Raw genomic sequence first — 12,952 nt, 5'->3', positions numbered from 1 at the left:
CTGTGAGGTGATCCGTCTGAGGACTAAACACCCTTCCCTGGCTTCCCCGTTTGATACTAGCTCTCCACTCTCTCCTCTCCTTACTTTTCTCATTTAAACATTTGTCTGGGCATAAATCACAGCCATGTATTCTTAGGTCAGTCTCCCAAGGCACGACACAAAAGCAAAAATAAACAAATGGGACCTAATCAAACTTAATAAGCTTTTACACAACAAAGGAAACCACAAACAAAATGAAAAGGCAACCCACAGGATGGGAGAGAACATCTGCAAATGATGTGAAGGACAAGGGCTTAATTTCAGAAATATACAAACAGCTCATGTAGCTCAGTAACAAAAAAAACAAACAACCCAATCAAAAAACGGGCAGAAGACTCAAATAGACATTTCTCCAAAAAAGACATACAGATGGCCAATAAGCACATGAAAAGACGCTGGACATGGCTAATTATTAGGGAAATGCAAATCAAAACTACAAGGTACCACCTCACACCAGTCAGAATGGCCACCATTAAAAAGTCTACACATAACAAATGCTGGAGAGAGTGTGGAGAAAAGGGAACCCACCAACAGTGTAGGAGGGGATGTAAATTGGTACAGCCACTATGGAAAAGAGTATGGAGGTTCCTTTAAAAACTAAAAATAGAACTACCGTATGATCCAGCAATCCCACTCCTGGGCATATACCCTGAGAAAACTCTAACTGGTAAAGACACATGCACCCCAGTGTTCATAGCAGCATTATTTACAATAGCCAGGACATGGAAACAACCTAAATGTCCATCAACAGAGGAATGGATAAAGAAAATGTGGTACATATACACAATGGAATATTACTCAGCAATAAAAAAGAATGAAATAATGCCACTTGCAGCAACATGGATGGAACTTGAGATTATCATACTAAGTGAACTAAGACAAAAAGAAAGACAAATATCATATGATATCACTAATATGTGAAATCTAAAATACGATACAAACGAACTTATTTACAAAATAGAAACAGACTCACAGTCATAGAGAACAATACCAAAGGGGGAAGAGGGAGGGAAGGGATGAATTAGCAGTTTGGGGTTAGCAGATACAAACTACTATATACAAAACAGATAAACAACAAGGTCCTACTGTATAGCACAGGGAACTATACTCAATATTTTGTAACAAACTATAATGGAAAAGAATCTGAAAAAGAATATATATTATATACAACATTCATATAAATGAATCTGGTATGTATTTCTTATATATATGTAACTGAATCACTTTGCTGTACACCAGAAACTATCACAACACTGTAAATTAACTGTACTTCAATAATAAGCAAACAAACACTTGTCTTGGAAGTCATCTTGTCTACAAAGCTGTGCTGCTCTGTAACCCCTGCATGCCTTCACCCCAGCACAGAGACGTACTGCAATTGATTTAAGAAGTCCTGACGGCACTGAGATCATCTGGGGCTCTATTATTATAAACAGTGAAGTACAATCACTTCCTACATATTTTGCCCACCCATGCAAGTATCTGTAAGATAGAGCCCATTTTTTAAAACAATCAAAATTCCTGTAAATTTATTCATTTTTTATTTGGGGGGAAAATATTCAAAACCAGTGAAATCACAGAAGATCCAATGAACTAATTAAGAATTTAAATTTCTAATCCTGCTGTAGATAAGCAACTGGTTCTGACTACACAGAGATTTAATTTCCTCTGCATTAGAGCATGGTGAAAGATTTTTCTCATTAAGGAATTTTATTTTGATCTTCAGTTAATCTACTTTAAAACAAAAACATTTGCCAATAGTGAGAGCCTTTACACTGACCACAGTTTCCCGCACTGGAAGCTCCGTGGGGAAGGTGTCAGTGGTGCAGCAGCTCACAACCTGTCCTTGACAGCTATACCCCAGCCTTTCCGCCTCGGCTGGGACAACTGCATCACTCACACGTGCTGCAGGCATATCCGCGGCTGGTAGCGACTTACTTTCTATGAATTATACATGTCTGAACTCCCAAGTTGTGAATCGCTGGCTCGATGCTGTGCACCAACCACTGTTCACGTTCACCGCAATGTTCCACATTTTCAAAAAAAGATGTGTGGCCTCAATATCCTCTCTGTGTGATCTTTAGCACAGAGACATTCAAAGCATATCTCTGAAGGAAGGCGGGGGCAGAGGGCAGGAAAGACACGTTTGTTCTGTAACCCCAGCGCTCAGCACACAGAATTTGTTGGGTGGACAGATGGATTCGATGCTTCAGATATAAGCTTTTCCTAACCCAATCAGGTATTCAAATATGAACAGAGGCTTCTGTGAGCTGTATCATCCTCCTTGAGACGATGGAACGACTTCCCCACTCACCCTGCACTCGGTCGAGTGACGGGGGCCCTTCTCACCCCTGGGCACAGACACCGCCACGGAGGAGGGGTGAGGAAGCAACGGCAAGACCAGAGCGTAGCCCTGCCCACAGAGCACCCCCTGTCTTGGGAGGGGCAGCAAGAGCTGCTACTGCCCAAAGTGTCACATCTCAAGGACAGGACAGACACTCCATGTCCCTCCTATGCCAGGTGGCCAGCCTCTGGCCTGAAAACAGGCCAAAATACATCTCAAAGTCGTAGCTACAACCAATGAGGCGTATGGATTAGAACAAAACAGTTTACAGTTAAGTGTCAACTATATATTATGCAACTGCAATTTAATGCATTCTTTATGTAACAGAAGTGAATAAATTATTTTCAAAACTAAGGATCATCCCTTTGAAAGAATGAACATGCAGATTAACCATCAGTCTGTACCTGAGTCACCCATCAAATTAAATTAAAACAAAGTCTAAAAATAACCCTGCCAGAAAGACGGCAGATTAACTCAGGAACTCACCCATTACAAATACCTAAAAATGCTTGTAAAATATAAGGGAAAAATTTAAATGCATAGCTGAGCTCACAAAGAGAAAAGGCTCCATTTCCATGTGTGAAAATGAAACAAAGCCTCCAAGCCTGAAGGCAGCTCCTAAGCCCTGAGCCAAGTCTTACTCCGGAGGCAGGGATCCCACACTGGAAGGCCAGCCCAGGGCACACCCCTGGGGATCTTGCAGAGGAGGACAGACTGGAAGCAGAAACCTAAAGACAAGGCACGCAGGATGCCCTCTCACTTCTCACCCACGCGCTCTGTGAGTCCTTTCCAACGAATTCTAATTACACCTTGCAAATGTTTACTAAAACATGCCTACTCCAAATAAATCCAAGACAGAGATGCCAACGGGTGCCTCCACTTCCCAAGGGCAGGCATAGCTGTGTGGAAAGATCAAGCCGCTTAAAACCACCGGCACATTCTTAAGCACTTCCTCCCTGACACTCTGTGCGCTCAGAAACGTACAGAGCTGCGGAACCCAGGGTCAGACAGACCTGCCTAATTACCTTCCAAAGCCCTTCTATTCAACGGGCTTCTTGCAAAAATCAGAGCCAATTTACTGATTCCTGTATGTGATCTTAATCTCGTACAAATCTAACTCTCAGAAGAGAATGTAAGCCTTGGAAGGGTTCTTGGAAGTCAGCGGGCTGGTCAGCAATCCCTGCTGTCAGTTCAGAAATATAAACGTGTGTCTGTATTAAGAATGAAAGAAAATAGCTTTCCTGAGTTCCGTGGAGAAAAATAAGTATACTCTTAAAAGACCGATCTACTTTATCCACACAAGATCGTGAAAAAGAAGCGCTGTGCTACCAGCTGAGCGGGCCTGGGCAGCAGCAGCAGCAGCAAGACTGCCCGCCCGCCCGCAGCGCCCCTGCCCACCCCCGGCAGCGCCTGGCCCCCTGGCCTCCGTCACTGGATGGCCAACCAGTCTCCATCCACCTGCATCCTTGGGACTTCCCTAATAACTTCAACGGCTTTAAATCCTACGTACACCTGCTGATTCCAGAACTGCTGTCTCTAGCTCTGAGCTGAACTGGTATGTTAAGTGCCTGCTCAACACGCGCACTGGGACATCTCATAAACCTCTCAAAGGGACCGCGTCCAGAACACAGCCGTCCCCACACACTGCCGCTCCTGCTTCCTGCGGCCGCGCCTCCTCCCGCTGAGTCAGCCCGGGCTCCGTGGTTTCTCTCGGACCCATACCCGCCTCCTGGGAACCAGAGCCCTTCAGGCCGCTGCCCTAGAGGCTCCAGGGACCCCTTCCTAGACCAGCCAGAGCCCCCATACTGCCCACCCAGCCGCGTCACTCCCCATCAAGGCCCCAGCCACGTTCCCTTTCTGTGAGGCACCTGCCTCGGGTCCCATGCCCCCTCCCCCCCACTACCCAAATCGGGCCTCACCCGGGCTTCCTCAGGCCCCTGGGCCCCGGAAGCCTTGGCTCGAGGGCCTCCCTGGTTCTGTCCGCCAGCACTGCGGACTCCCCCAGGGGTGTCACTAATTCTGCTCCACGATGGTGGGAACGCCATGCACTGCTCTTCCCAGCATGGCTTGCCCGCGATGCCAGTTTGTTCAAGGAATGTACAAGTCACGTGTGGAAGAACAGGAACTGGAATGGCACAGGGCAAAGGCTTCTAGGAGATGGTGGCCTGGAACCTTCCAAACTCTGAAGGGCAATATTCAAACCACAATTCTGGGCCCATCCAAATGACCTACCACGAGTGAGAGCAGAATTAGGGCATTTTCAGACATTCAAGAATCAAAAAAAACGGTCTTCCTGTGTACCCTTTCTTCGCAAGCTACTGGAGGACATGCCCTAGCAAAATACAGGAATAAACAAACAAACAAGGAGAGAACAGCACTAACACTCAGGAAAGCAATGAATGGAAGTCAGCGGAACACCCCGGGTTACAGGCTGGGAACACGGCCTGTCCAGATGGGTGCCAGCGGCCAACAGCTCCAGAAACACAGCTGTTGGACTTCCCTGGTGGCACGGAGGTTAAGAATCCGCCTGCCAACGCGGGACACAGGCCCTGGAAGATCCCATGTGCCGTGGAGCAACTAAGCCCGTGTGCCACAACTACTGAGCCTGTGCTCTAGAGCCCGCGAGCCACAACTACTGAGCCTACATGCCACAACTACTGAAGCCCGTGGGCCTAGAGCCCGTGCTCCACAACAAGAGAAGCCACGACAATAAGAAGCCCACGCACCACAACGAAGAGTAGCCCCTGCTCACCACAACTAGAGAAAGCCCGTGCACAGCAATGAAAACCCAACACAGCCAAAACTAAAACCAAATAAATTTACTAAAAAAACCCCAAAAAACCAGTCTACTTGACTGGAGACTCTTTTTCTGCCTACAGATAAGAGTTAGCTTTTTCACACTGAAAACCTTTACCTGAGGAGAGGTTAAACTATAGGAGTTTAAATATTAAGCATCAACAACACAATTCAATGGTAAGCAAAATTATCACTGAATTCTGCATTTTCAAGGGGGAGGAAAGTGCCCAATAATCCCAGGGAATGTTAAAAACGTTCAAGGTGCTTCAGAAGTAGAATGAGAGAAATCAAAGCTGAAACCTCCCTCTCTATCCCTTTTCTTAAGACTCTCTTATCCATGCAACTGTCTTGATGTCTGTTCTCAAGCCTTCTGGCTTCACCTCCTGGACTGGGATAATTTTCAGGACTTCCTTAAAAACCCCTCCTGGCCGCCATTAGCTCTAGGCAGAGCACTTATCTACTAGCTCTCTATCATATACAATTGATGATACAATTGTGTATCATACACAATTGCAAGGGAAAATTACAGTCAAAACAAAAACTCCCTCAAATTCTACATCCACAGTTTTTAAGTAAAAAAATATTATGACCCTGGGACTTCCCTGGTGGCACAGTGGTTAAGAATCCGCCTGCCAATGCAGGGGACACAGGTTCGAGCCCCGGTCCGGGAAGATCCCACACGCCGCAGAGCAACTAAGCCCGTGTGCCACAACTACTGAGCCTGCTGCGCTCTAGAGCCCGCGAGCCACAACTACTGAAGCCGAGTGCCTAGAGCCCATGCTCCACAACAAGAGAAGCCACCGCAATGAGAAGCCCGCGCACCGCAACGAGGAGTAGCCCCTGCTCGCCGCAACTAGAGAAAGCCTGCGCGCAGCAACGAAGACTCAACGCGGCCAAAAATAAATAAACACATTTATTTAAAAAATAATATATTATGACCCTCCCCACGCCCCAAATACTTAAAAGCTTTCAGCATCTGGATCAGCACATACCGTGTCTAAAAACCCTGGGGCTCCTCTCACCACAGTGAATGGCGGTGGCCGACGGCTGTTAAGGGCTCAGAAGCCAGATGCTAGAGAAGATGGAAGCTCAACGTGGGCTCACAGCAGCCACTCTGCTTAATTTCCTTCACTGTGACATCCAGACAGCCCTGTGTTTAAGGAGAAAGAATCCCCAAGCAAAAGGAGACTTGTTTTGCTGTGACCAAACTGGAAGAGGAAAATCTGAAGACTTCTGTAGTGACACAGAGAATTTCTCACTTGTAAACGCACTGGAAACCACCCAAATGGATCTGTTTTAGATACATGAATGTGTGACTCAGGAACTTTAAGGCCAGTGTTGGAAAGCAGTTGCTCTTTTTTTTGCTTCTCAAGATGCCTTGCCTCCAACTACTACTTAAAGCCTCCATCAGTGACCCTCAAGCAAAATGGCCTGGATTTTTCATACCGTGTGGAGGTTTTGGAGGCAAGCTACCTAAGAACAGGTCCTGGGGAGTCCGGGTGGAACCATCAGGCAGCTCAAGCGCGAGACCAGGAGCTCAGGGTGAGGCAGAGCCTCAGGGGTATGGGAGGTGGGAGCCTGCGGCCCGGGCTCTGTGCTGTCATAAGTCTCCCCTGGGCCCCCGACTGGGGGAAGGACATCTGCTCCAGGGCATTTTGGGGATCTCGCGAGAGCAGAGAATGGAGTCTCCAGAGGAGCTGCACTTGGGAGGGACGACCAAGCATCTCAGGGCAGGTGAGAACGGTGTCTAGCAGGGGTGGCCAGTGCTGGGATGAAAGGTCTGGATGGAGCTGCCGACCTGAGTGGGGGAAGGTGAGAAGGACATGGCCCAGCAAAAGGAGCCCAGGGAGGAACATGCCGTGCAAAGAGCAAAGAACTGAGTCTGGAAGGAGACAGAACCCAGGCAACCCGAGTTCTCTGGGCCACGGACGAATCTGGAGAGACAGGAATTCAACTGAGCACAAAGAAAAGGAAGTAAGACTAGTAATGAGATGGAAGGGATCCTGCTGAGCAGGGCCAGGAACTGGGCCCGTGCGCCTGCTTCAGCCCAGCTCGGGAGAGCTCAGGATGCTTTTACATTTTCAAACAGTTCAAAAACAAACCAACAGAACAACATTTCATGATGCAAACATTCTATGAAATTCAAGGCTCGGTGTCCATAAAGCAAGTTCGATTAAGGCTCGGCCACATGTCCTTGCTCCCGATGGTCAGTGTGGCTTTCACGCTCCACCAGCACCAGCAGCCGCCACAGAGGCTGCTCGGCTGCCACACTGGAAACGCTTACATCCTTTACAGAAAAGGGCTGCAAACCTGCTGGAGAGTTTAGAAAACAAACCGAGGCCCAAAATACCACCATTATCGACTAGAAGGAACAGAACAGTCACAGCTGAAAAAAACCAAGTCACCAACCAAGGAGAAGATGGATAGGAAGTGGATGTAATCATGCTGAATGCCAAAGAGAAACATTAAAAAAAAAAACAAAAGAAAATGACAGATATGGAAGAAAAAGATGATCCAAAATAAGGAAGCTGGTGTCTTTTAAAAGACGTTCAGAGGTATAACAGAAAATAATTTCCCTGAAATGAGAACTGCATCTTTGACTGAAAGGGTATACAATAAATTCCAGGAAAACGGGGGCCTTTATGCTGATTAAGTTATTAAAATGTAAGGGCAAAGAGAATTCTTCACGTATCCAGTCAGAAAAAGCAAGGTCTTAAGGGGTGAGGGAGGGGAAGAGGGAGCTGGCCTCACCCCTTCCACAGCAACATGCAGCAACGCTCCCAAGTTCCAGGCAAGTGTGACTAAGTGTAATATTCTCTGCCTAGTTGCTATTTATGTCAAAGGGCAGCAGACATTTTCAAACATAAGATCTCAGAGAACAGCACCCAGGAGCAACTAATGAAAACCAACTAACTCACTCAACTAGTCGGTGGCAAAAGTCAGCCAACCCAGGTTTCTCTGATAGGAAGGACCATGTGAGATTCTAGTTTACAAGATCTCAGAGAAAGAAAATACAACCCAAGTATTTTATACCCAGGCAAGTTTTCCTTCCTACACCAGGGTCAATGGCAGGCACTTTTCAAGAATGCATGAAATGGAACCCTTGTAAAAACTTACTTGTTTATGAAATTCAAACAACCAAGAAACGAATCAGATAAAGAACTCAAAGACAGATGCTCTGACAAAAAAACTAATCCGTAGAACTCAGACTAACCAACCAGGGAAAAGAACAGAATGTAAATACTACTTTAAACTCTCACAATCTAAACACGGTATTTCTTAAAAAAAAACCCCGCAGTTAGGGGAGGGGTGAAGGGAAGGCATTTTAATAGTGCTGAATTTTCTCTACTTTCTTAGTTGATTAATAACATCTAAGATAAAAAACATAGCTTGAAAAAACCCCTACAATTCCAACCTCTCTGATGTTCTCCTTTTAGAACTGAATTCTTGAGGTATGGAAGAAACTTTTAACTGAAGTTCAGGAATTACTTCATTTTCATTTTGATTACAGTTCTTCAGCTAAATTCAAGTAAAATTATAAAGCTTATTTCTACTTTAACACAAATATTTCTATCTATACATTAACTTTTTAATATATCTTTGCATAAAAATTATCTTTGTATTCTAAAGATATGAGCTTTCTTTTTTTCCCCATTTTCCCACAATATCTCAGTCTTTTTCACTGTGTCAATGATGCTCACTTAATGTTAAAAATGGCTATTTCTGGATGGTGGCATCTTGGGTAATATTTTTACTTTTTCCCTTTTACTTCTCTTGAATTATAGTACAGCTATTTCTAAAAAAGAGTTTGCAAGGTTAGTAAAGCATTTCAAGGTCACGACTTTGCAGAAAAAAATGCTAAAAACAATAGCAAAACTACATTTTAAAAACTGGGAAGAAGCATGAAAATATCTACTGCAGCCATGTGACGTGGTTTAATTTCACTTAAGCTATTTATAGACCGAAACATCAAAAAACCCAAGCTGGCATTTTATTTAAAAAACCGCACGCTGTAATAGTGGGTGGTATTTCAGCATTACTGCTTCCGGCATAATTTATTTTTATTAGCTTTTTTGCAAGGATTTATAGATAAATAGCAGAAGACAACTAAATAATAACAGAAAACAGCATGAAAGACAGTTCACTGTCAGGTTAATAAATGAAAGAGATTGTTTAAGTTTCGCATATCTATATTTAAGGAGCTTCTAGAAAAAAATTCTTTTAAAATAAAAATAGGGGCTTCCCTGGTGGCGCAGTGGTTGGGAGTCCGCCTACCGATGCAGGGGACGCGGGTTCGTGCCCCAGTCTGGGAAGATCCCACATGCCGCGGAGCGGCTGGGCCCGTGAGCCATGGCCGCTGAGCCTGCGCGTCCGGAGCCTGTGCTCCGCAACGGAAGAGGCCACAGCGGTGAGAGGCCTGCGTATCGCCAAAAAAAAAGATGCTTTTCTTCCTAGACTGCCAAATCTAGGAAAACCTCTGATCAGCAGAAAGTAAATAACAAGGGACGACTGAGTCCATTCTAAGGTGATTATTAAACACCAAGTAATGTAAAAAGACGGAAAAGCTCAGTGACTTCAGCTGCCTGGACGGGCCCCAGCCGGTGGGCTCCCTCGCCTCTGTTCGGGACACAAGCTGTCACAAGGACTGCTTCAGCCTCAACAGGATACAGGGAGAGCTGACAAAACAGTCTTGCCATTAAAATCTCAAAACTGCAAAGAATTAACTCAGGATACGAGTGTTTCAAATGAGCATCACACACACCTGCAATTTTTCTGAGAAGGTTCAAAGTGGTACAAATGGCCAGGGAAGGAGTCACCCCCTCACCCTGAACCCTCTTCTAAGCGCACCGCTGGTACCAGTCTCTTACCTGCCCCTCTAGTCTCACACCAAACGCCCCCTTCGGCCCCACCCTCGCCCACCAGGAGCCCCAGGCAGAGCCTCCAGCTGCCGCTGTGCCCTAACCCTACTCCATTCGTCCTCCCTGAGGGACACACAGGGCATCTCAGTCTTTTGCTGCTAATAAAAATCGTTCTTACAGTGAACATTCTTGTAAGCTCAGTCTTTACACACATAAGCTCAGTTCTGGGTCAAAGGCGCGCATTTTAGGTTCTGGTCTACACTGCCAGCTTGCCCTCCACAAGTCTAACACTCCCACCAGCAACATGATGTCGACCTTTTTTCCTTCTTTGCTTACGTGACAGTTGAAAAATGGCGTGTCTCTCTTTTATTTAATCTCTATGATTACTAAGAAATTCAAATAAGTATACATGAAACAACATTTCCCACAGCCCAGAAGCCTCGATTTTATCTGAAGACTTATAATTTCAAAGTGTTCTTGTGTGCCTGCGAATGGGTATTTTCCCACCATAACAAAAAGTCTCCGATTCTTCATATATTTGCTGTAGTCTGATTTAGATGAAATGTTGGATTTTATTTTCCACGGAGGTTAGGTTCTAAAGTCAGCAGATACAATGCCATCTGAGTGAGCAGCAAGGGTAAACCTTTAAAAAAATTTTTATGGTCATTTTTACCTTTGTGAATTATTCATACTGCAGTTCACTTTTCTACTGGGCTATAAGTTGTTTTCCTATTGGACTGTAAAAGCTGTTTCTGTTAGTTTTTTTCTGCTTTCTCAACGGTTTTGTTTTTTCCATTAGTTGAATATAATGTCTGTTGGCTTAAAATAGATGATTCTTGTTCTGTTATTTTCGGGCTTCCCTGGTGGCGCACTGGTTAAGAATCCACCTGCCAATGCAGGGGACACGGGTTCGAGCCCTGGTCCGGGAAGATCCCACATGCCACGGAGCAACTAAGCCCGTGCGCCACAACTACTGAGCCTGTGCTCTAGAGCCTGCGAGCCACAACTACTGAAGCCCGCGAGCCTAGAGCCCGTGCTCCGCAACAGGAGAAGCCACCGCAATGAGAAGCCTGCTCGCCATAACTAGAGAAAGCCCACTCACAGCATCAAAGACCCAACACAGTCAAAAATAGAATAAATAAAATAAACAAATCTATTAAAAAAAAACAATTAGGGGGCTCCCCTGGTGGTGCAGTGGTTGAGAGACCGCCTGCCGATGCAGGGGACACGGGTTCGAGCCCTGGTCCGGGAAGATCCCACATGCCACGGAGCAACTAAGCCCGTGCGCCACAACTACTGAAGCCCGCGAACCTAGAGCCCGTGCTCCGCAACAGGAGAAGCCACCGCAATGAGAAGCCTGCGCACCGCAGCAAAGAGCAGCCCCCGCTCGCTGCAACTACAGAAAGCCCGCGTGCAGCAATGAAGACCCAACGCGGCCAAGACTAAGTAAATAAAATAAATTAAAAAAAAAAAGTTGTTACTTTCCTGAGAACTCTCACATCTGGCACGTACACCTGGAAGTAGTTTTGCTGTTGGATAAAAGGTGAGGCTCTAACGGGATCTGTTTTCCAAACAGCTTTTCATAAGCCAGTCCTTCCTTGTTTGAACCTGTCTCGGGGGGCTTGCTCACCCCTCCCCTCTGAAGGGCCTCCTGGGTCTTGGGCCGGGGAGGCCCTGGAGGCACTAACACACCAGGCCAGGGCACTGCTCTTTAGAACGCTGAGCCTTTCTGCTTTTTACCAGCAGAGTTTTTCACTTAAACTTTTTCTGGTTAAACGTACTGTAATTACGTATTTAATTAAAATTTATGCAAACAGATGAAATCTGAGTGAGAGAAAAGAGAATTACTGATTCTGTGAAAATGAAACTGAATCCTTTGAAAAGATCAGATAAAAACACCAATTGCTTAAAAAACAAAAACAAAAAACTGTTGTGGAACCCAAGGAGGGAGAAAGAACTGTGAAAGCCTTGAAGTAAGACACTGCAAGCTTGCGGTTCTGCTCTTGGGCGCCTGGCGTGCACCTCACCGCACAGAACTCAGGCTGGCTGTGCTGAGGACATCCGTCAGAGGCAAGGCCGTGGCCCACGTCAGAAGTGGGTCAACAGCAGCACGTGTCAGGCACGTACGTATGTAGCATTTTCAGACCTGTTTTAATCACACATTTTGTGTAAACCACCAATTACTTAGGCCTCCCAAGGACTTCTATTGTAACATCTCATTTTATTATCTGATGAGCCATGTTGCCTTTACTTGCCTCTTTTTCAAATTTTTCATATTCTTCCTTGCTACTTTTTAAGATAACCATAGACTCTAATTACAAACAAAAACATCTTTGAGAACCCAAGTACAGGTGTCTGTGTTCATTTCTTCTAGGCATTTTTCTGATCTAGATCCAAATTCTAAGGCCGCCTCTCCCATCCTATGACTCCCGGATGCTAGATGGGCTGTTGTCATGGCAACCCAAGGGGCCGATCCTGGAGGCAGGGCTCTCAGGGAACATTTTCTCCACTAGGCACTGCCCCTCCCCTCTTCACAAAGCGGCCCGTGCTCAGGTCTCCACTTCTACACCACCCATTCACTTCCCACCCGGGTGGAGTCTAGCTTTTGTCCTCTCCATTTTAACGAAACTGCTCTCACTTTCCAGCACGATGCGTTTAAATCTGTGTGAAATCTGAAGGCCACTTGACAGCCCCTCCCCAGCTTCTGGGCAGAGCTGACTACTGCTGAGCACGGTCTCCACAGAGAAGCTCTGCGACCTCCCTCTGTCCCGCTGCCCAGGTACCCTCCTGCACCCACAGCAGAGGCTGGACACGGGCACCTATGAGTAGCATCTGGCTTGCCTTATGTTTTGTATTTTTACAAAATACGCCTTGTATTTTTACAAAATATGAATTCACTGCTGACATGTGTAAG

The 12,952-nt window shown here is 45.9% G+C and overlaps 1 protein-coding gene across 3 annotated transcripts in view; it reads right to left on the bottom strand.

Annotated features, from left to right (window-relative positions):
* Positions 1-12,952, bottom strand: part of SFSWAP (splicing factor SWAP) — an 80,380-nt gene that overhangs the window by 48,425 nt on the left and 19,003 nt on the right. The window lies entirely within an intron of this gene.

Source organism: Orcinus orca, chromosome 15 (assembly GCF_937001465.1).
Source record: "Orcinus orca chromosome 15, mOrcOrc1.1, whole genome shotgun sequence".
Lineage (NCBI taxonomy): Eukaryota > Metazoa > Chordata > Mammalia > Artiodactyla > Delphinidae > Orcinus > Orcinus orca.
The sequence above is the reverse complement of the archived record's forward strand: the minus strand, read 5'-3'. Positions and strand labels throughout refer to the sequence as shown.